General features: G+C 47.0%; 1 pseudogene across 1 annotated transcript in view; it reads left to right on the top strand.

Annotated features, from left to right (window-relative positions):
- The window catches only part of LOC124018375, an 81,416-nt pseudogene extending 58,925 nt beyond the window's left edge, over positions 1–22,491 (top strand). Inside the window, exons 18-25 of the transcript XR_006835615.1 lie at positions 1,446–1,541; positions 2,475–2,695; positions 2,845–3,020; positions 4,080–4,175; positions 8,101–8,259; positions 9,986–10,150; positions 10,540–10,638; positions 21,951–22,491. The product of XR_006835615.1 is annotated as a cullin-associated NEDD8-dissociated protein 1-like (transcript). The remainder of the gene's footprint in view (positions 1–1,445; positions 1,542–2,474; positions 2,696–2,844; positions 3,021–4,079; positions 4,176–8,100; positions 8,260–9,985; positions 10,151–10,539; positions 10,639–21,950) is intronic.
- Positions 22,492–23,651: the final 1,160 nt, after the last annotated feature.

Below are 23,651 nucleotides of genomic sequence, written 5' to 3'. Positions count from 1 at the left end.
CTCCTTCCTGTGTTCTGTTCTCCTGGAGGACATTCAGACCTCCTTCCTGTGTTCTGTTCTCCTGAAGGACATTCAGACCTCCTTCCTGTGTTCTGTTCTCCTGAAGGACATTCAGACCTCCTTCCTGTGTTCTGTTCTCCTGAAGGACATTCAGACCTCCTTCCTGTGTTCTGTTCTCCTGGAGGACATTCAGACCTCCTTCCTGTGTTCTGTTCTCCTGAAGGACATTCAGACCTCCTTCCTGTGTTCTGTTCTCCTGAAGGACATTCAGACCTCCTTCCTGTGTTCTGTTCTCCTGAAGGACATTCAGACCTCCTTCCTGTGTTCTGTTCTCCTGAAGGACATTCAGACCTCCTTCCTGTGTTCTGTTCTCCTGAAGGACATTCAGACCTCCTTCCTGTGTTCTGTTCTCCTGGAGGACATTCAGACCTCCTTCCTGTGTTCTCCTGGAGGACATTCAGACCTCCTTCCTGTGTTCTGTTCTCCTGAAGGACATTTCAGACCTCCTTCCTGTGTTCTGTTCTCCTGGAGGACATTCAGACCTCCTTCCTGTGTTCTGTTCTCCTGAAGGAGGACATTCAGACCTCCTTCCTGTGTTCTGTTCTCCTGAAGGACATTCAGACCTCCTTCCTGTGTTCTGTTCTCCTGAAGGACATTCAGACCTCCTTCCTGTGTTCTGTTCTCCTGAAGGACATTCAGACCTCCTTCCTGTGTTCTGTTCTCCTGGAGGACATTCAGACCTCCTTCCTGTGTTCTGTTCTCCTGAAGGACATTCAGACCTCCTTCCTGTGTTCTGTTCTCCTGGAAGGACATTCAGACCTCCTTCCTGTGTTCTGTTCTCCTGGAGGACATTCAGACCTCCTTCCTGTGTTCTGTTCTCCTGGAGGACATTCAGACCTCCTTCCTGTGTTCTGTTCTCCTGAAGGACATTCAGACCTCCTTCCTGTGTTCTGTTCTCCTGAAGGACTTTCAGACCTCCTTCCTGTGTTCTGTTCTCCTGAAGGACTTTCAGACCTCCTTCCTGTGTTCTGTTCTCCTGGAGGACATTCAGACCTCCTTCCTGTGTTCTGTTCTCCTGGAGGACATTCAGACCTCCTTCCTGTGTTCTGTTCTCCTGAAGGACTGTTCTGTTCTCCTGAGGACCTCCTTCCTGTGTTCTGTTCTCCTGGTTCTGTTCTCCTGAGGACATTCAGACCTCCTTCCTGTGTTCTGTTCTCCTGAAGGACTTTCAGACCTCCTTCCTGTGTTCTGTTCTCCTGGAGGACTTTTATTGCCTTTTTTGTTTTGGTATTTTATTTTCAATCTGATTTTTGGTTTGATTATTTCCTCTTTGTTTCTTTTGTTTGTTCATTATCTTAACATAATGTTTTATAATGTGATCACTGCCCTAAAGCTCTTTTCCCATATTTAATGCATTTTAAATAAAGTTTGATTTGTATTTGTAGGAGGGTCCTGCCGTGGTAGGCCAGTTCATCCAGGATGTGAAGAACTCTCGGTCGACAGACTCCATCAGGCTGCTGGCTCTGCTGTCACTGGGAGAGGTGGGTCACACGTTTTCAAATACAAAATATTCAAATAAACAAAAGGTGTGTGCGTCCAAGGCATTTTATGGTTGTGGGCCTCCCGAGTGACGCAGTGGTCTAAGTAGTGGGACTAATAGTGGGTTTGATGGTAGTGGGACTAATAGTGGGTTTGATGGTAGTGGGACTAATAGTGGGTTTGATGGTAGTGGGACGACTAATAGTGGGTTTGATGGTAGTGGGACTAATAGTGGGTTTGATGGTAGTGGGACTAATAGTGGGTTTGACTAATAGTGGGTTTGATGGTAGTGGGACTAATAGTGGGTTTGATGGTAGTGGGACTAATAGTGGGTTTGATGGTAGTGGGACTAATAGTGGGTTTGATGGTAGTGGGACTAATAGTGGGTTTGATGGTAGTGGGACTAATAGTGGGTTTGATGGTAGTGGGATGGTAGACTAATAGTGGGTTTGATGGTAGTGGGACGACTAATAGTGGGTTTGATGGTAGTGGGATGACTAATAGTGGGTTTGATGGTAGTGGGACTACTAATAGTGGGTTTGATGGTAGTGGGTTTGATGGTAGTGGACTAATAGTGGGTTTGATGGTAGTGGGTTTTGACGACTAATAGTGGGTTTGATGGTAGTGGGGGTTTGACTAATAGTGGGTTTGATGGTAGTGGGTTTGACGACTAATAGTGGGTTTGATGGTAGTGGGACGACTAATAGTGGGTTTGATGGTAGTGGGACGACTAATAGTGGGTTTGATGGTAGTGGGACGACTAATAGTGGGTTTGATGGTAGTGGGACGACTAATAGTGGGTTTGATGGTAGTGGGACTAATAGTGGGTTTGATGGTAGTGGGACTAATAGTGGTGTTTAACTGTAGTAGGCTGGTATCAGATGTCGTGACCAGTATCAGTCGTGAAGGAGTCATTCATAATGTCTCTGTGGTAGGTGGGACACCACGTAGACCTGAGCGGCCAACCGGAGCTCAAGACGGTCATCCTGGACGCCTTCTCTTCCTCCTCCGAAGAGGTCAAGTCTGCCGCATCCTACGCCCTGGGATCCATCGCCGTGGGCAACCTGCCGGAATACCTGCCCTTCGTTCTGGGGGAGATCTCGGGACAGCCCAAGAGGCAGTACCTGCTGCTACACTCACTCAAAGAGATCATCAGGTAGGACAGTCCGGCGGGTTAGAGAGGTGTGGAACCCGAAAGGTCGCGGGGTTCAAGTCCCGGGTCGGATGACTGAACTGGCTAATTGCGCGGGGGTTGCGGTTTTCACCTTGGTGACCAAAATATCGTCTCTGTTCTGTCCTCTCCAGCTCGGCGTCTGTGACTGGTCTGAAACCCTACGTCGAGGGAGTATGGACCCTGCTGTTGAAGCACTGTGAGTGTGCCGAGGAGGGCACCAGGAACGTGGTCGCAGAATGTCTGGGGAAACTCACCCTCATAGACCCAGAAACCCTGCTGCCCAGGCTTAAAGGATACCTGCTCTCAGGTGAGGAATAGGAACGTGGTTGCAGAAACTATCATAGACCCAGAAACCCGGCTGCCCAGGCTTAAAGGATACTGCTCTCAGGTGGGGAATAGGAACCTGGGGAAACTCACCCTCATAGACCCAGAAACCCGGCTGCCCAGACTTAAAGGATACCTGCTCTCAGGTGGGGAATAGGAACGTGGTTGCAGAATATCTGGGGAAACTCACCCTCATAGACCCAGAAACCCTGCTGCCCAGACTTAAAGGATACCTGCTCTCAGGTGGGGAATAGGAACTCCATGCTGGTTTCCATTGGCCCGTTTTGATTGGCAAGACCTGATTTAAAAAAATATATATATATATATCTGTAGCTCAGTTGGTAGAGCATGGCGCTTGTAACGCCAGGGTAGTGGGTTCGATTCCCGGGACCACCCATACGTAGAATGTATGCACACATGACTGTAAGTCGCTTTGGATAAAAGCGTCTGCTAAATAGCATATATTATTATATTATTATTATATATATTTTAAATACAGGTGGTTCATTGTGCATGATATGAATCATTTCATGTAAAGAAATATAACCTGGGTGTTAGTTTACTATGATATTGCATGTATGTGATGTGAAATATAACCTGGGTGTTAGTTTACTATGATATTGCAGGTATGTGATGTGAAATATAACCTGGGTGTTAGTTTACTATGATATTGCAGGTATGTGTACTATGATATTGCAGGTATGTGGTGTGAAATATAACCTGGGTGTTAGTTTACTATGATATTGCAGGTATGTGATGTGAAATATGACCTGGGTATTAGTTTACTATGATATTGCAGGTATGTGGTGTGAAATATAACCTGGGTGTTAGTTTACTATGATATTGCAGGTATGTGATGTGAAATATAACCTGGGCTCTGGATAAGAGCGTTTAAATGACTTAAATGTAAATGTAAATGTAAATATAACCTGGGTGTTAGTTTACTATGATATTGCAGGTATGTGATGTGAAATATGACCTGGGTATTAGTTTACTATGATATTGCAGGTATGTGGTGTGAAATAATGTTTTCTGTCTCCAGGATCATCTTATGCCAGAAGCTCAGTCGTGACAGCAGTGAAGTTCACCATCTCAGACCACCCACAGACAATAGACCCTCTCCTGAAAAACTGCATAGGTGTGTCTCATCTCTACTATGTAATCTATCCCATCGCTATCTACTGCTAACCTGTCCTCTTTGACTACTGCTATGGTATCTATATCTGAATGTTGTTACTGAGGCAGACTGTTATGGTATCTATATCTGAATGTTGTTACTGAGGCAGACTGTTATGGTATTTATACACACAGGTGTGTCTCATCTCCACTATTTAATCTATCCCATCGCTATCTACTGCTAATAACCTGTCCTCTTTGACTACTGCTATGGTACCTATCTATTTTACTGAAACAGACAGACTGTTATGGTATCTATATCTGAATGTTGTTACTGAGGCAGACTGTTATGGTATCTATATCTGAATGTTGTTACTGAGGCAGACAGACTGTTATGGTATCTATATCTGAATGTTGTTACTGAGGCAGGCAGACTGTTATGGTATCTATATCTGAATGTTGTTACTGAGGCAGACTGTTATGGTATGGTATCTGAATGACAGACTGTTATGGTATCTATATCTGAATGTTTTACTGAAACAGGCAGACTGTTATGGTATCTATATCTGAATGTTGTTACTGAGGCAGACTGTTATGGTATCTATATCTGAATGTTGTTACTGAGACAGACAGACTGGTATGGTATCTATATCTGAATGTTGTTACTGAGACAGGCAGACTGCTATGGTATCTATATCTGAATGTTGTTACTGAGACAGACAGACTGGTATGGTATCTATATCTGAATGTTGTTACTGAGGCAGACTGTTATGGTATCTATATCTGAATGTTGTTACTGAGGCAGGCAGACTGTTATGGTATCTATATCTGAATGTTGTTACTGAGACAGACTGTTATGGTATCTATATCTGAATGTTGTTACTGAGACAGACAGACTGGTATGGTATCTATATCTGAATGTTGTTACTGAGGCAGAGACTGGTATGGTATCTATATCTGAATGTTGTTACTGAGACAGACAGACTGGTATGGTATCTATATCTGAATGTTGTTACTGAGGCAGACAGACTGTTATGGTATCTATATCTGAATGTTGTTACTGAGGCAGGCAGACTGTTATGGTATCTATATCTGAATGTTGTTACTGAGACAGACAGACTGGTATGGTATCTATATCTGAATGTTGTTACTGAGGCAGACTGGTATGGTATCTATATCTGAATGTTGTTACTGAGACAGACAGACTGTTATGGTATCTATATCTGAATGTTGTTACTGAGACAGACAGACTGGTATGGTATCTATATCTGAATGTTGTTACTGAGACAGACAGACTGTTATGGTATCTAATGACATGCTGACCCTAGCCTCCGGCACAGACTATTACAGCATAAATACAGTGCATTCAGAAAGTGTTCAGACCCCTGGACTTTTTCCACATTTTGTTACGTTACAGCCTTATTCTAAAATTGATTAACTATTCGTTTTTTTCCCTCATCAATCTACACACATAATGACATCACACTACCCCATAATGACATCACACTACCCCATAATGATAAAGCAAAAACAGGTTTTTAGACATGTTTACAAATGTATAAAAAATAAAAACCGGAAATATAACATTTACATAAGTAATTCAGACCCTTTACTCAGAACTTTGTTGAAGTACTACTTTGGCAACGATTACAGCCTTCAGTCTCCTGGGGTATGACGCTTCAAGCATGGCACATCTGTATTTGGGGAGTTACTCCCATTCTTCTCTGCAGATCCTTTCAAGCTCTGTCAGGTGGGATGGGAAGCGTTGCTGCACAGATATGTTCGGGTTTCTTCAGGGATGTTCGATCGGGTTCAAGTCCGGCCTCTGGCAGGGCCACTAAAGAACATTAAGAGACTTGTCCTGAAGCCACTCCTGTGTTGTCTTCAAATCACATTTTATTTGTCACATACACATGGTTAGCCCAGATGTCTCTGCGAGATCCTTGTGCTTCTAGTTCCGACAGCAGTGATAACCAACAAGTCTAACTGTGTAAGGGGATAAGGAACATGTGGGATGAATGAGTGATGGTACAGATATGTAGATGGTTTCTTCAGGGATGTTCATCGGGTTCAAGTCCGGATGCAGTCTGGCAGGGCCATATGAGATGAATAATGTAGGGTAAGTAACATTATATAAGGTAGCATTGTTTAAAGTGGCTAGTGATATATTTACATTTCCATCAATTCCCATTATTAAAATGGCTGGAGTTGGGTCAGTGTCAATGACAGTGTGTTGGCAGCAGCCACTCAATGTTAGTGGTGGCTATTTAACAGTCTGATGTCTTGGCTGTGTGCTTAGGGTCGTTGTCCTGTTGTAAGGTGAACCTTCGCCCCAGTCTGAGGTCCTGAGCGCTCTGGAGGAGGTTTACATCGAGGATCTCTCTGTACTTTGCTGCATTCATTTTTCCCTCGATCCTGACTAGTCTCCCTGTCCCTGCTGCTGAAAAACATCCCCACAGCATGATGCTGCCACCACCATGCTTCACCGTAGGGTTGGTGCCAGGTTTCCTCCAGATGTGACACTTGGCATTCAGGCCAAAGAGTTCAGTCTTGGTTTCATCAGACCAGACAAATCTTGTTTCTCATGGTCTGAGAGTCTTTAGGTGCCTTTTGGGAAACTCTAAGCGGGCTGTCATGTGCCTTTTACTGAGGAGTGGCTTCCGTCTGGCCACTCTACCATAACGGCCTGATTGGTGGGGTGCTCCAGAGATGGTTGTCTTTTTGGAAGGTTCTCCCATCTCCGCATAAGAACTCTGGAGCTCTGTCAGAGTGACCATCGGGTTCTTGGTCATCTCCCTGACCAAGGCCCTTCTCCCCCGATTGCTCAGTTGGGTCGGGTGGCCAGCTCTAGGTGGTTCCAAACTTCTTCCATTTCAGAATGATGGAGAATGCTGCAGAAATAGTACCCTTTCCCAGATCTGTGCCTCGACACAATCGTGTCTCGGAATTCCTTCGACCTCCATGGTTTGGTTTTTGTTCTGACATGCACTATCAAATGTAGAACCTTATAAAGACAGGCGTGTGCCTTTCCAAATCATGTCCAATCAATTGAATTTACCACAGTTGGACTCCAATCAGGTTGTAGAAACATCTCAAGGATGATCAATGGAAACAGGATGCACCCGAGCTCAATTTTGAGTCTTATAGCAAAGGGTCTGAATACTTATGTAAATGTGGTATTTCTGTTTTTTATTTGTAATAAATTTGTAAACCTGTTTTCACTTTGTCATGATGGGGTATTGTGTGTAAATTGATGAGGGGATATTTATTTAATCCATTTTAGAATAACGCTGTAATGTAACCAAATGTGGAACAAGGGGAAAGGGGTCTGAATACTTTACTGTACTGGAGACTGATGTTTTTACTGAGACAGACTGAGGAAATATAGACGAGAGGAGCTTTTCATTTGACTCCATATATTGATGTTAATTGTATACAGTGGGGCAAAAAAAGTATTTAGTCAGCCACCAATTGTGCAAGTTCTCCCACTTAAAAAGATGAGAGAACATCACTGCTCTAGAGGAGATCTGCATGGAGGAATGGGCCAAAATACCAGCAACAGTGTGTGAAAACCTTGTGAAGACTTACAGAAAACGTTTGATCTCTGTCATTGCCAACAAAGGGTATATAACAAAGTATTGAGAAACTTTTGTTATTGACCAAATACTTATTTTCCACCATAATTTGCAAATACATTCATAAAAAATCCTACAATGTGATTTTTCTTCTTCTCATTTTGTCTGGAAGTGTACCGATTTATGAAACTTACAGGCCTCATCTTTTTAAGTGGGAGAACTTGCACAATTGGTGGCTGACTAAATACTTTTTTTGCCCCACTGTATGTGAAAGGTTCATTATGACTGACTGTGTTGTTCTGTATTCCAGGTGACTTCTTGCCCCACTGTATGTGAAAGGTTCATTATGACCGACTGTGTTCTGTATTCCAGGTGACTTCTTGAAGACGTTGGAGGACCCACTGTACGTGAAAGGTTGCCCTGGTAACCTTCAACTCCGCAGCCCATAATAAGCCCTTCTCAGAGACCTACTGGATCCAGGTCCTGACACCTTTACTTGAGACGTCCGGAGGAACTCATCAGGACCTGGACGTGCCAAGCTTGATGTTCCTCTTCTGCTTCAGTTGTTCAACCTTCGCAGCCTTCATCTACTCTTCCCTTGTTTTCTGTTATCTCTAGGTTGACATGGATTTCATTGGTGCTTCACTTCCTTCCTTCCTGACTTCCTTCCTTCCTCCCTCATCAGAGAGGTACCTTCCTTCCTTCCTTCCTGTTCCTCTTCCTTTTCTGCTTCCTTCCTGCATTCACACCTTCTATCCTTCTTCATCTACTCTTCCCTTGTTTTCTGTTATCTCTAGGTTGACATGGATTTCCTTCCTGCTTCCTTCCTTCCTTCCTGCCTTCCTCCCTTCCTTCCCTGCCTTCCTTCCTTCCTTCCTTCCTTCCTTCCTTCCTTCCTGCCTTCCTCCCTTTCTTCCTTCCTTCCTGCCTTCCTTCCTGCCTTCCTTCCTTCCTGCTTTCCTTTCTTCCTGCCTTCCTTTCTTCCTGCCTTCCTTCCTGCCTTCCTTCCTGCCTTCCTTCCTGCTTTCCTTCCTGCTTTCCTTTCTTCCTGCCTTCCTTCCTGCTTTCCTTTCTTCCTGCCTTCCTTCCTTCCTTCCTACCTTTCTTCCTGCCTTCCTTCCTTTCTTCCTGCCTTCCTTCCCTGCCTTCCTTCCTTCCTTCCTGCCTTCCTTCCTGCTTCCTTCCTTCCTTCTTCCTGCTTCCTGCCTTCCTTCCTTCCTTCCTGCTTTCCTTCCTGCCTTCCTTCCTGCTTTTCCTTCCTTCCTACCTTTCTTCCTGCCTTCCTTCCTTCCTACTTTTGTCTGTTATCCTTCCTTTCGTGTTTTGTTGTTTTAAGTTTTATTGACAAAGGATTTACTTGCAATTCTTGTCCTCTGTCGTCGTTCTACCTTTTAGTTGAGTTACTTTAGATAAGAGGGTCTTCTCCCCCCAGGTTGAGTTACTTTAGATAAGAGGGTCTTCTCCCCCCAGGTTGAGTTACTTTAGATAAGAGGGTCTTCTCCCCCCAGGTCGAGTTACTTTAGATAAGAGGGTCTTCTCCCCCAGGTTGAGTTACTTTAGATAAGAGGGTCTTCTCCCCCAGGTCGAGTTACTTTAGATAAGAGGGTCTTCTCCCCCAGGTTGAGTTACTTTAGATAAGAGGGTCTTCCCCCCAGGTCGAGTTACTTTAGATAAGAGGGTCTTCTCCCCCAGGTCGAGTTACTTTAGATAAGAGGGTCTCCCCCCAGGTCGAGTTACTTTAGATAAGAGGGTCTTCTCCCCCCAGGTCGAGTTACTTTAGATAAGAGGGTCTTCTCCCCCAGGTCGAGTTACTTTAGATAAGAGGGTCTTCTCCCCCAGGTCGAGTTACTTTAGATAAGAGGGTCTTCTCCCCCCAGGTTGAGTTACTTTAGATAAGAGGGTCTTCTCCCCCCAGGTTGAGTTACTTTAGATAAGAGGGTCTTCTCCCCCCAGGTTGAGTTACTTTAGATAAGAGGGTCTTCTCCCCCCAGGTTGAGTTACTTTAGATAAGAGGGTCTTCTCCCCCCAGGTTGAGTTACTTTAGATAAGAGGGTCTTCTCCCCCCAGGTTGAGTTACTTTAGATAAGAGGGTCTTCTTAATGACCTGTCTTCTCCCCCCAGGTTGAGATGGGACCCTTTAAACACACAGTGGACGATGGTCTTCTTAATGACCTGTCTTCTCCCCCCAGGTTGAGATGGGACCCTCTAAACACACAGTGGACGATGGTCTTCTTAATGACCTGTCTTCTCCCCCCAGGTTGAGATGGGACCCTTTAAACACACAGTGGACGATGGTCTGGACATAAGGAAGGCAGCGTTTGAGTGCATGTACACACTCCTGGACAGCTGTCTAGACAGACTAGACATCTTTGAGTTCCTCAACCACGTAGAAGACGGACTCAAGGACCATTACGACATCAAGGTATCCTGAACAGCTTCCTGACAGGACTTCAACACTAGCCTGCCTGGAGAGGTAGTCTGTATGTAGATCAGACGACAGGAGAGAGAGGTAGTCTGTATGTAGATCAGACGACAGGAGAGAGAGGTAGTCTGTATGTAGATCAGACGACAGGAGAGAGAGGTAGTCTGTATGTAGATCAGACGACAGGAGAGAGAGGTAGTCTGTATGTAGATCAGACGACAGGAGAGAGAGGTAGTCTGTATGTAGATCAGACGACAGGAGAGAGAGGTAGTCTGTATGTAGATCAGACGACAGGAGAGAGGAGAGAGGTCTGTCTGATTTAAAAGGCAGGATGTAGATCAGAGGGCCTGTATTGAGGAGTGTTGGTTTATGGGGATGTTGTTTATCAGATGCTGACGTTCCTGATGCTGGATCTCCACTCTGTGTCCCAGTGCTGTGCTACAGAGGCTGGACAGACTGGTTGAGATCGCGCCACCTGCACCACCAAGGTGAGACCAGACACACGGTCCCTGGTATAGGACCATTCAGAGACCAGACACACTGTCCCTGGTATAGTACCATTCACAGAGACCAGACACTGTCCCTGGTATAGTACCATTCACAGAGACCAGACACTGTCCCTGGTATAGTACCATTCACAGAGACCAGACCCAACACTGTCCCTGGTATAGTACCATTCACAGAGACCAGACCCAACACTGTCCCTGGTATAGTACCATTCACAGAGACCAGACCCAACACTGTCCCTGGTATAGGACCATTCACAGAGACCAGACACTGTCCCTGGTATAGGACCATTCACAGAGACCAGACACTGTCCCTGGTATAGGACCATTCACAGAGACCAGACACTGTCCCTGGTATAGGACCATTCACAGAGACCAGACACTGTCCCTGGTAGACCAGACCAGACACACTGTCCCTGGTATAGTACCATTCACAGAGACCAGACACACTGTCCCTGGTATAGTACCATTCACAGAGACCAGACACACTGTCCCTGGTATAGTACCATTCACAGAGACCAGACCCAACACTGTCCCTGGTATAGTACCATTCACAGAGACCAGACCCAACACTGTCCCTGGTATAGTACCATTCACAGAGACCAGACCCAACACTGTCCCTGGTATAGTACCATTCACAGAGACCAGACACTGTCCCTGGTATAGTACCATTCACAGAGACCAGACACTGTCCCTGGTATAGTACCATTCACAGAGACCAGACACTGTCCCTGGTATAGTACCATTCACAGAGACCAGACACTGTCCCTGGTATAGTACCATTCACAGAGACCAGACCCAACACTGTCCCTGGTATAGTACCATTCACAGAGACCAGACCCAACACTGTCCCTGGTATAGTACCATTCACAGAGACCAGACCCAACACTGTCCCTGGTATAGTACCATTCACAGAGACCAGACACTGTCCCTGGTATAGTACCATTCACAGAGACCAGACACTGTCCCTGGTATAGTACCATTCACAGAGACCAGACACTGTCCCTGGTATAGTACCATTCACAGAGACCAGACACTGTCCCTGGTATAGTACCATTCACAGAGACCAGACACTGTCCCTGGTATAGTACCATTCACAGAGACCAGACACTGTCCCTGGTATAGTACCATTCACAGAGACCAGACCCCCTGGTAACACTGTCCCTGGTATAGTACCATTCACAGAGACCAGACACTGTCCCTGGTATAGTACCATTCACAGAGACCAGACACTGTCCCTGGTATAGTACCATTCACAGAGACCAGACACTCCCTGGTATAGTACCATTCACAGAGACCAGACACTGTCCCTGGTATAGTACCATTCACAGAGACCAGACACTGTCCCTGGTATAGTACCATTCACAGAGACCAGACACTGTCCCTGGTATAGTACCATTCACAGAGACCAGTCCCTGGTACCATTCACAGAGACCAGACTGTCCCTGGTATAGTACCATTCACAGAGACCAGACCCAACACTGTCCCTGGTATAGTACCATTCACAGAGACCAGACCCAACACTGTCCCTGGTATAGTACCATTCACAGAGACCAGACACTGTCCCTGGTATAGTACCATTCACAGAGACCAGACACTGTCCCTGGTATAGTACCATTCACAGAGACCAGACCCAACACTGTCCCTGGTATAGTACCATTCACAGAGACCAGACCCAACACTGTCCCTGGTATAGTACCATTCACAGAGACCAGACCCAACACTGTCCCTGGTATAGTACCATTCACAGAGACCAGACCCAACACTGTCCCTGGTATAGTACCATTCACAGAGACCAGACACTGTCCCTGGTATAGTACCATTCACAGAGACCAGACACACTGTCCCTGGTATAGTACCATTCACAGAGACCAGACACTGTCCCTGGTATAGTACCATTCACAGAGACCAGACCCAACACTGTCCCTGGTATAGTACCATTCACAGAGACCAGACACTGTCCCTGGTATAGTACCATTCACAGAGACCAGACACTGTCCCTGGTATAGTACCATTCACAGAGACCAGACCCAACACTGTCCCTGGTATAGTACCATTCACAGAGACCAGACCCAACACTGTCCCTGGTATAGTACCATTCACAGAGACCAGACCCAACACTGTCCCTGGTAGACCCAACACTGTCCCTGGTATAGTACCATTCACAGAGACCCAACACTGTCCCTGGTATAGTACCATTCACAGAGACCAACACTGTCCCTGGTATAGTACCATTCACAGAGACCAACACTGTCCCTGGTATAGTACCATTCACAGAGACCAGACACTGTCCCTGGTATAGTACCATTCACAGAGACCAGACACTGTCCCTGGTATAGTACCATTCACAGAGACCCAACACTGTCCCTGGTACCATTCACACACACTGTCCCTGGTATAGTACCATTCACAGAGACCAGACAACACTGTCCCTGGTATAGTACCATTCACAGAGACCCAACACTGTCCCTGGTATAGTACCATTCACAGAGACCCAACACTGTCCCTGGTATAGTACCATTCACAGAGACCCAACACTGTCCCTGGTATAGTACCATTCACAGAGACCAGACACTGTCCCTGGTATAGTACCATTCACAGAGACCAGACACTGTCCCTGGTATAGTACCATTCACAGAGACCAGACACTGTCCCTGGTATAGTACCATTCACAGAGACCAGACACTGTCCCTGGTATAGTACCATTCACAGAGACCAGACACTGTCCCTGGTATAGTACCATTCACAGAGACCAGACACTGTCCCTGGTATAGTACCATTCACAGAGACCAGACACTGTCCCTGGTATAGTACCATTCACAGAGACCAGACCCAACACTGTCCCTGGTATAGTACCATTCACAGAGACCAGACCCAACACTGTCCCTGGTATAGTACCATTCACAGAGACCCAACACTGTCCCTGGTATAGTACCATTCACAGAGACCCAACACTGTCCCTGGTATAGTACCATTCACAGAGACCAGACCCTGTCCCTGGTATAGTACCATTCACAGAGACCAGACCCTGTCCCTGGTATAGTACCATTCACAGAGACCAGACCCTGTCCCTGGTATAGTACCATTCACAGAGACCAGACACTGTCCCTGGTATAGTACCATTCACAGAGACCAGACCCAACACTGTCCCTGGTATAGTACCATTCACAGAGACCAGACACTGTCCCTGGTATAGTACCATTCACAGAGACCAGACACTGTCCCTGGTATAGTACCATTCACAGAGACCAGACACTGTCCCTGGTATAGTACCATTCACAGAGACCAGACACTGTCCCTGGTATAGTACCATTCACAGAGACCAGACACTGTCCCTGGTATAGTACCATTCACAGAGACCAGACACTGTCCCTGGTATAGTACCATTCACAGAGACCAGACACTGTCCCTGGTATAGTACCATTCACAGAGACCAGACACTGTCCCTGGTATAGTACCATTCACAGAGACCAACACTGTCCCTGGTATAGTACCATTCACAGAGACCAGACACTGTCCCTGGTATAGTACCATTCACAGAGACCAGACACTGTCCCTGGTATAGTACCATTCACAGAGACCAGACACTGTCCCTGGTATAGTACCATTCACAGAGACCAGACACTGTCCCTGGTATAGTACCATTCACAGAGACCAGACACTGTCCCTGGTATAGTACCATTCACAGAGACCAGACACTGTCCCTGGTATAGTACCATTCACAGAGAGACCCACACTGTCCCTGGTATAGTACCATTCACAGAGACCCAACACTGTCCCTGGTATAGTACCATTCACAGAGACCAGACACTGTCCCTGGTATAGTACCATTCACAGAGACCAGACACTGTCCCTGGTATAGTACCATTCACAGAGACCAGACACTGTCCCTGGTATAGTACCATTCACAGAGACCAGACCCAACACTGTCCCTGGTATAGTACCATTCACAGAGACCAGACCCAACACTGTCCCTGGTATAGTACCATTCACAGAGACCAGACACTGTCCCTGGTATAGTACCATTCACAGAGACCAGACACTGTCCCTGGTATAGTACCATTCACAGACCAGACCCGACACTGTCCCTGGTATAGTACCATTCACAGACCAGACCCGACACTGTCCCTGGTATAGTACCATTCACAGACCAGACCCGACACTGTCCCTGGTATAGTACCATTCACAGACCAGACCCGACACTGTCCCTGGTATAGTACCATTCACAGAGACCAGACACTGTCCCTGGTATAGTACCATTCACAGAGACCAGACACTGTCCCTGGTATAGTACCATTCACAGAGACCAGACCCAACACTGTCCCTGGTATAGTACCATTCACAGAGACCAGACACTGTCCCTGGTATAGTACCATTCACAGAGACCAACACTGTCCCTGGTATAGTACCATTCACAGAGACCAGACACTGTCCCTGGTATAGTACCATTCACAGAGACCAGACACTGTCCCTGGTATAGTACCATTCACAGAGACCAGACACTGTCCCTGGTATAGTACCATTCACAGAGACCAGACACACTGTCCCTGGTATAGTACCATTCACAGAGACCAGACACTGTCCCTGGTATAGTACCATTCACAGAGACCAGACACTGTCCCTGGTATAGTACCATTCACAGAGACCAGACACTGTCCCTGGTATAGTACCATTCACAGAGACCAGACACTGTCCCTGGTATAGTACCATTCACAGAGACCAGACACTGTCCCTGGTATAGTACCATTCACAGAGACCCAACACTGTCCCTGGTATAGTACCATTCACAGAGACCCAACACTGTCCCTGGTATAGTACCATTCACAGAGACCAGACACTGTCCCTGGTATAGTACCATTCACAGAGACCAGACCCGACACTGTCCCTGGTATAGTACCATTCACAGACCAGACCCGACACTGTCCCTGGTATAGTACCATTCACAGACCAGACCCGACACTGTCCCTGGTATAGTACCATTCACAGACCAGACCCGACACTGTCCCTGGTATAGTACCATTCACAGAGACCAGACACTGTCCCTGGTATAGTACCATTCACAGAGACCAGACCCAACACTGTCCCTGGTATAGTACCATTCACAGAGACCAGACCCAACACTGTCCCTGGTATAGTACCATTCACAGAGACCAGACCCAACACTGTCCCTGGTATAGTACCATTCACAGAGACCAGACACTGTCCCTGGTATAGTACCATTCACAGAGACCAGACACTGTCCCTGGTATAGTACCATTCACAGAGACCAGACACTGTCCCTGGTATAGTACCATTCACAGACCAGACACTGTCCCTGGTATAGTACCATTCACAGAGACCAGACCCAACACTGTCCCTGGTATAGTACCATTCACAGAGACCAGACACTGTCCCTGGTATAGTACCATTCACAGAGACCAGACACTGTCCCTGGTATAGTACCATTCACAGAGACCAGACCCAACACTGTCCCTGGTATAGTACCATTCACAGAGACCAGACCCAACACTGTCCCTGGTATAGTACCATTCACAGAGACCAGACCCAACACTGTCCCTGGTATAGTACCATTCACAGAGACCCAACACTGTCCCTGGTATAGTACCATTCACAGAGACCAGACACTGTCCCTGGTATAGTACCATTCACAGAGACCAGACACTGTCCCTGGTATAGTACCATTCACAGAGACCAGACACTGTCCCTGGTATAGTACCATTCACAGAGACCAGACCCAACACTGTCCCTGGTATAGTACCATTCACAGAGACCCAACACTGTCCCTGGTATAGTACCATTCACAGAGACCCAACACTGTCCCTGGTATAGTACCATTCACAGAGACCCAACACTGTCCCTGGTATAGTACCATTCACAGAGACCCAACACTGTCCCTGGTATAGTACCATTCACAGAGACCCAACACTGTCCCTGGTATAGTACCATTCACAGAGACCAGACACTGTCCCTGGTATAGTACCATTCACAGAGACCAGACCCACTGTCCCTGGTATAGTACCATTCACAGAGACCAGACACTGTCCCTGGTATAGTACCATTCACAGAGACCAGACAACACTGTCCCTGGTATAGTACCATTCACAGAGACCAGACACTGTCCCTGGTATAGTACCATTCACAGAGACCAACACTGTCCCTGGTATAGTACCATTCACAGAGACCCAACACTGTCCCTGGTATAGTACCATTCACAGAGACCAACACTGTCCCTGGTATAGTACCATTCACAGAGACCAGACACTGTCCCTGGTATAGTACCATTCACAGAGACCAGACACTGTCCCTGGTATAGTACCATTCACAGAGACCAGACACTGTCCCTGGTATAGTACCACTTCACAGTCCCCCTGGTATAGTACCATTCACAGAGACCCAACACTGTCCCTGGTATAGTACCATTCACAGAGACCAGACCCGACACTGTCCCTGGTATAGTACCATTCACAGAGACCAGTCCCTGGTACCATTCTGTCCCTGGTATAGTACCATTCACAGAGACCAGACACTGTCCCTGGTATAGTACCATTCACAGAGACCAGACCCAACACTGTCCCTGGTATAGTACCATTCACAGAGACCAGACCCAACACTGTCCCTGGTATAGTACCATTCACAGAGACCCAACACTGTCCCTGGTATAGTACCATTCACAGAGACCCAACACTGTCCCTGGTATAGTACCATTCACAGAGACCCAACACTGTCCCTGGTATAGTACCATTCACAGAGACCCAACACTGTCCCTGGTATAGTACCATTCACAGAGACCAGACACTGTCCCTGGTATAGTACCATTCACAGAGACCAGACCCAACACTGTCCCTGGTATAGTACCATTCACAGAGACCAGACACTGTCCCTGGTATAGTACCATTCACAGAGACCAACACTGTCCCTGGTATAGTACCATTCACAGAGACCAGACACTGTCCCTGGTATAGTACCATTCCATTCACAGAGACCAGACACTGTCCCTGGTATAGTACCATTCACAGAGACCAGACACTGTCCCTGGTATAGTACCATTCACAGAGACCAGACACTGTCCCTGGTATAGTACCATTCACAGAGACCAGACACTGTCCCTGGTATAGTACCATTCACAGAGACCCAACACTGTCCCTGGTATAGTACCATTCACAGAGACCCAACACTGTCCCTGGTATAGTACCATTCACAGAGACCAGACACTGTCCCTGGTATAGTACCATTCACAGAGACCAGACACTGTCCCTGGTATAGTACCATTCACAGAGACCAGACCCAACACTGTCCCTGGTATAGTACCATTCACAGAGACCAACACTGTCCCTGGTATAGTACCATTCACAGAGACCAGACACTGTCCCTGGTATAGTACCATTCACAGAGACCAGACACTGTCCCTGGTATAGTACCATTCACAGAGACCAGACACTGTCCCTGGTATAGTACCATTCACAGAGACCCAACACTGTCCCTGGTATAGTACCATTCACAGAGACCCAACACTGTCCCTGGTATAGTACCATTCACAGAGACCAGACAACACTGTCCCTGGTATAGTACCATTCACAGAGACCCAACACTGTCCCTGGTATAGTACCATTCACAGAGACCCAACACTGTCCCTGGTATAGTACCATTCACAGAGACCACTGTCCCTGGTACCATTCACAGAGACCCAACACTGTCCCTGGTATAGTACCATTCACAGAGACCCAACACTGTCCCTGGTATAGTACCATTCACAGAGACCCAACACTGTCCCTGGTATAGTACCATTCACAGAGACCAGACACTGTCCCTGGTATAGTACCATTCACAGAGACCAGACACACTGTCCCTGGTATAGTACCATTCACAGAGACCAGACACTGTCCCTGGTATAGTACCATTCACAGAGACCAGACACTGTCCCTGGTATAGTACCATTCACAGAGACCAGACACTGTCCCTGGTATAGTACCATTCACAGAGACCAGACACTGTCCCTGGTATAGTACCATTCACAGAGACCAGACACTGTCCCTGGTATAGTACCATTCACAAGACCCAACACTGTCCCTGGTATAGTACCATTCACAGAGACCCGACACTGTCCCTGGTATAGTACCATTCACAGAGACCAGACACTGTCCCTGGTATAGTACCATTCACAGAGACCAGACACTGTCCCTGGTATAGTACCATTCACCAGACACTGTCCCTGGTATAGTACCATTCACAGAGACCAGACACTGTCCCTGGTATAGTACCATTCACAGAGACCAGACCCACTGTCCCTGGTATAGTACCATTCACAGAGACCAGACCCACTGTCCCTGGTATAGTACCATTCACAGAGACCAGACACTGTCCCTGGTATAGTACCATTCACAGAGACCAGACCCAACACTGTCCCTGGTATAGTACCATTCACAGAGACCAGACCCAACACTGTCCCTGGTATAGTACCATTCACAGAGACCAGACCCAACTGTCCCTGGTATAGTACCATTCACAGAGACCAGACCATTCACAGAGACACTGTCCCTGGTATAGTACCATTCACAGAGACCAGACCCAACACTGTCCCTGGTAAGTACCATTCACAGAGACCAGACACTGTCCCTGGTATAGTACCATTCACAGAGACCAGACACTGTCCCTGGTAGTACCATTCACAGAGACCAGACACTCCCTGGTATAGTACCATTCACAGAGACCAGACACTGTCCCTGGTATAGTACCATTCACAGAGACCCACTGTCCCTGGTATAGTACCATTCACAGAGACCAGACACTGTCCCTGGTATAGTACCATTCACAGAGACCAGACACTGTCCCTGGTATAGTACCATTCACAGAGACCAGACACTGTCCCTGGTATAGTACCATTCACAGAGACCAGACCCAACACTGTCCCTGGTATAGTACCATTCACAGAGACCAGACCCAACACTGTCCCTGGTATAGTACCATTCACAGAGACCAGACCCAACACTGTCCCTGGTATAGTACCATTCACAGAGACCCAACACTGTCCCTGGTATAGTACCATTCACAGAGACCCAACACTGTCCCTGGTATAGTACCATTCACAGAGACCCAACACTGTCCCTGGTATAGCCATTCACAGAGACCAGACACTGTCCCTGGTATAGTACCATTCACAGAGACCAGACACTGTCCCTGGTATAGTACCATTCACAGAGACCAGACACTGTCCCTGGTATAGTACCATTCACAGAGACCAGACACTGTCCCTGGTATAGTACCATTCACAGAGACCAGACACTGTCCCTGGTATAGTACCATTCACAGAGACCCAACACTGTCCCTGGTATAGTACCATTCACAGAGACCCAACACTGTCCCTGGTATAGTACCATTCACAGAGACCCAACACTGTCCCTGGTATAGTACCATTCACAGAGACCCAACACTGTCCCTGGTATAGTACCATTCAGAGACCAGACCCAACACTGTCCCTGGTATAGTACCATTCACAGAGACCAGACCCAACACTGTCCCTGGTATAGTACCATTCACAGAGACCAGACCCAACACTGTCCCTGGTATAGTACCATTCACAGAGACCAGACACTGTCCCTGGTATAGTACCATTCACAGAGACCAGACACTGTCCCTGGTATAGTACCATTCACAGAGACCAGACACTGTCCCTGGTATAGTACCATTCACAGAGACCAGACACTGTCCCTGGTATAGTACCATTCACAGAGACCAGACACTGTCCCTGGTATAGTACCATTCACAGAGACCAGACCCACTGTCCCTGGTATAGTACCATTCACAGAGACCAGACCCAACACTGTCCCTGGTATAGTCCATTCACAGAGACCAGACCCAACACTGTCCCTGGTATAGTCCATTCACAGAGACCAGACCCAACACTGTCCCTGTATAGTACCATTCTCTCCCAACACTGTCCCTCTCTCCATTCAGGGACGTGTTAGAGTCCCATCTCTCTCCAACAATCACCTCATACAGTATGTCAACCCCTCTCTCTGTGTCTCTCTCTCTCACCCTGTCTCTCTCTCTCTCCTGTCTCTCTCTCCCTGTCTCTCCTGTCTCTCTCTCCCTGTCTCTCTCTCCCTGTCTCTCTCTCCCTGTCTCTCTCTCCCTGTCTCTCTCTCTGTCTCCTGTCTCTCTCTCCCTGTCTCTCTCTCCCTGTCTCTCTCTCCCTGTCTCTCTCTCCCTGTCTCTCTCTCCCTGTCTCTCTCTCCCCTCTCTCTCTCCCTCTCTCTCTCCCTGTCTCTCTCTCCCTGTCTCTCTGTCTCCCTGTCTCTCTCTCCCTGTCTCTCTCTCCCTGTCTCTCTCTCCCTGTCTCTCTCTCTGTCTCTCTCTCCCTGTCTCTCTCTCCCTGTCTCTCTCTCTCTGTCTCTCTCTCTCTCTCTCTCACCCTCTCTCTCTCTCTCTCACCCTGTCTCTCTCTCTCTCACCCTGTCTCTCTCTCTCTCTCACCTCTGTCTCTCTCTCTCACCCTGTCTCTCTCTCTCTGTCTCTCTCTCTCTCTCTCACCCTGTCTCTCTCTCACCCTGTCTCTCTCCTCTGTCTCTCTCTCTCTCTCTCCCCTGTCTCTCTGTCTCTCTCTCTCTCTCTGTCTCTCTCTCTCTCTCTCTCTCTCTCTCTCTCTCTCTCTCACCCTGTCTCTCTCTCTCTCTCACCCTGTCTCTCTCTCTCTCTCTCACCCTCTCTCTCTCTCTCTCTCTGTCTCTCTCTCTCTCTCTCTCTCTCTCTCTCTGTCTCTCTCTCTCTCTCTCTCCCTGTCTCTCTCTCTCTCTCTCTGTCTCTCTCTCTCTCTCTCTCTCCCTGTCTCTCTCTCTCTCTCTGTCTCTCTCTCTCTCCCTGTCTCTCTCTCTCTCTCACCCTGTCTCTCTCTCTCTCTCTCTCCCTGTCTCTCTCTCTCTCTCTCACCCTGTCTCTCTCTCTCTCTCCCTGTCTCTCTCTCTCTCTCTCTCTCACCCTGTCTCTCTCTCTCTCTCTCTCACCCTGTCTCTCTCTCTCTCTCTCTCCTGTCTCTCTCTCTCTCTCTCTCTCTCTCTCTGTCTCTCTCTCTCTCTCTCACCCTGTCTCTGTCTCTCTCTCTCTCTCTCACCCTGTCTCTCTCTCTCACTCTCACCCTGTCTCTCTCTCTCTCTCTCTGTCTCTCTCTCTCTCTCACCCTGTCTCTCTCTCTCTCTCTCTCTCTCTCCCTGTCTCTCTCTCTCTCTCCCTGTCTCTCTCTCCCTGTCTCTCTCTCCCTGTCACTCACTCACTCACACACACACCCTGTGTGTCTCCCCCAGGTGAAGGCCAACTCAGTGAAGCAGGAGTTTGAGAAGCAGGATGAGTTGAAGCGGTCAGCCATGCGGTCGGTGGTCGCCCTCCTCACCATCCCCGAGGCGGAGAAGAGTCCCCTGATGAGCGAGTTCCAGTCCCAGATCTCCTCCAACCCCGAGCTGGCTGCCATCTTTGAAAACATCCAGAGAGACTCGTCCTCCGCTAACATGGAGTCCATGGACACCAGCTAAACTATGACTCTCCCACAATCCCCCTCTTCTTCCTTTCATTCCCAAAACATGATGCCGCAACAGCAACAAAAAATACCTGGGAGGAGGGGGGACCCTTTTATCAATCGTTCCATGATGCATTGCACTGAATCAGCAACAGTTATAGGAGAAAATAAAAAATAATTGAACTTTAAAACAAAATGTAAAACAAAAAATACAAGTAAAAGAAAGTTTCTCTTTAAAGCTTTTAAGCTCATCACCACATTTCTCATTTCTAAAAAAAAACAACTTTAAAAAAAAACACGAAATAAATCCGTTTTTGGTTTGTTCCATCGTTCCTTTGTTTTTGTTTGGGTTTTCTAATCATTCCTGAATCCCACCGGTACCTCCAGGCAGATGTTTGGATGCTGCTGCAGAGTGACTGTTTAATGCTGAGATGATGACATATGACCTGACTTAAATGGAACCGGACTGACTGCCTACAGCTTAACTCTACGAACGATGGGATATATATATATATACATATACACACGGCTCCTAACATACAAGACAGGAGACTTGACTAACACGGGGTCTGAAGGGGTTACATCTATAAAATTACAGCATATTGACTTCTATTGTTTCTGGACCGTCACTCTGTTTTGAGTTTTTGTTACCATGGTTCTTACCAGATTGGGTTGAATTGAATGGAGGGAGGGGTTTATTTTGTTTTTGTTACCATGGTTCTTAATTGAGATTTATTTTGGGTTGAATTGAATGGGGGGGAGGGGTTTATTTTGTTTTTGTTACCATGGTTTAGCAGATCAGATTGGGTTGAATTGAATGGGAGGGAGGGGGAGGGGTTTATTTTGTTTTTGTTACCATGGTTCTTACCAGATTGGGTTGAATTGAATGGGGGGGAGGGGTTTATTTTGTTTTTGTTACCATGGTTCTTACCAGATCAGATTGGGTTGAATTGAATGGGGGGGAGGGTTTATTTTTTTTATTTTGTTGCAAGAATTGAATGTCATCTGTGTTTTATTTGTCTTGTCGGCTGTTGGTTAGAACAAAGCTTGGTTTGGTGGGGGGAGATTCACACACTCAGAAGTGGTGATGTTTAAAATTGTGTTCAGAAATCTTCTATTAAAGAGGTGTGAGAGACATGGTCAGAACAGGGTGTTGTGTTCAATAAGTGGATAAATATTTAGAAATATTTATTGGGCCCTCATTTTTAATTTGTACATGTCTCTTGCATCAACTGGTGGTTTGGTTGAGCAAAGGTCATTTGACCTTTGACTCCATTAGCATGTTCAAAACCACTGGATAAGGGAAGGAGCGCGTCTTCGACAGGGCAGCACCGTACCTCTGCTGAAAGCCCAGCATTAGGAACAGACCTCTCTGTATGTGGACAGGAGTACATTTTGTGAATAAAAAGCGTGAACTGATTTCTTAGCGTCCAGATCCAGCAACATCAGATTGTATTTGTCCCACGCGCCCAATAACACAACGGTTGTAGAC

This window comes from Oncorhynchus gorbuscha, unplaced genomic scaffold, assembly GCF_021184085.1.
Source record: "Oncorhynchus gorbuscha isolate QuinsamMale2020 ecotype Even-year unplaced genomic scaffold, OgorEven_v1.0 Un_scaffold_496, whole genome shotgun sequence".
NCBI lineage: Eukaryota > Metazoa > Chordata > Actinopteri > Salmoniformes > Salmonidae > Oncorhynchus > Oncorhynchus gorbuscha.
This window is presented reverse-complemented; position numbering and strand designations above follow the sequence as displayed.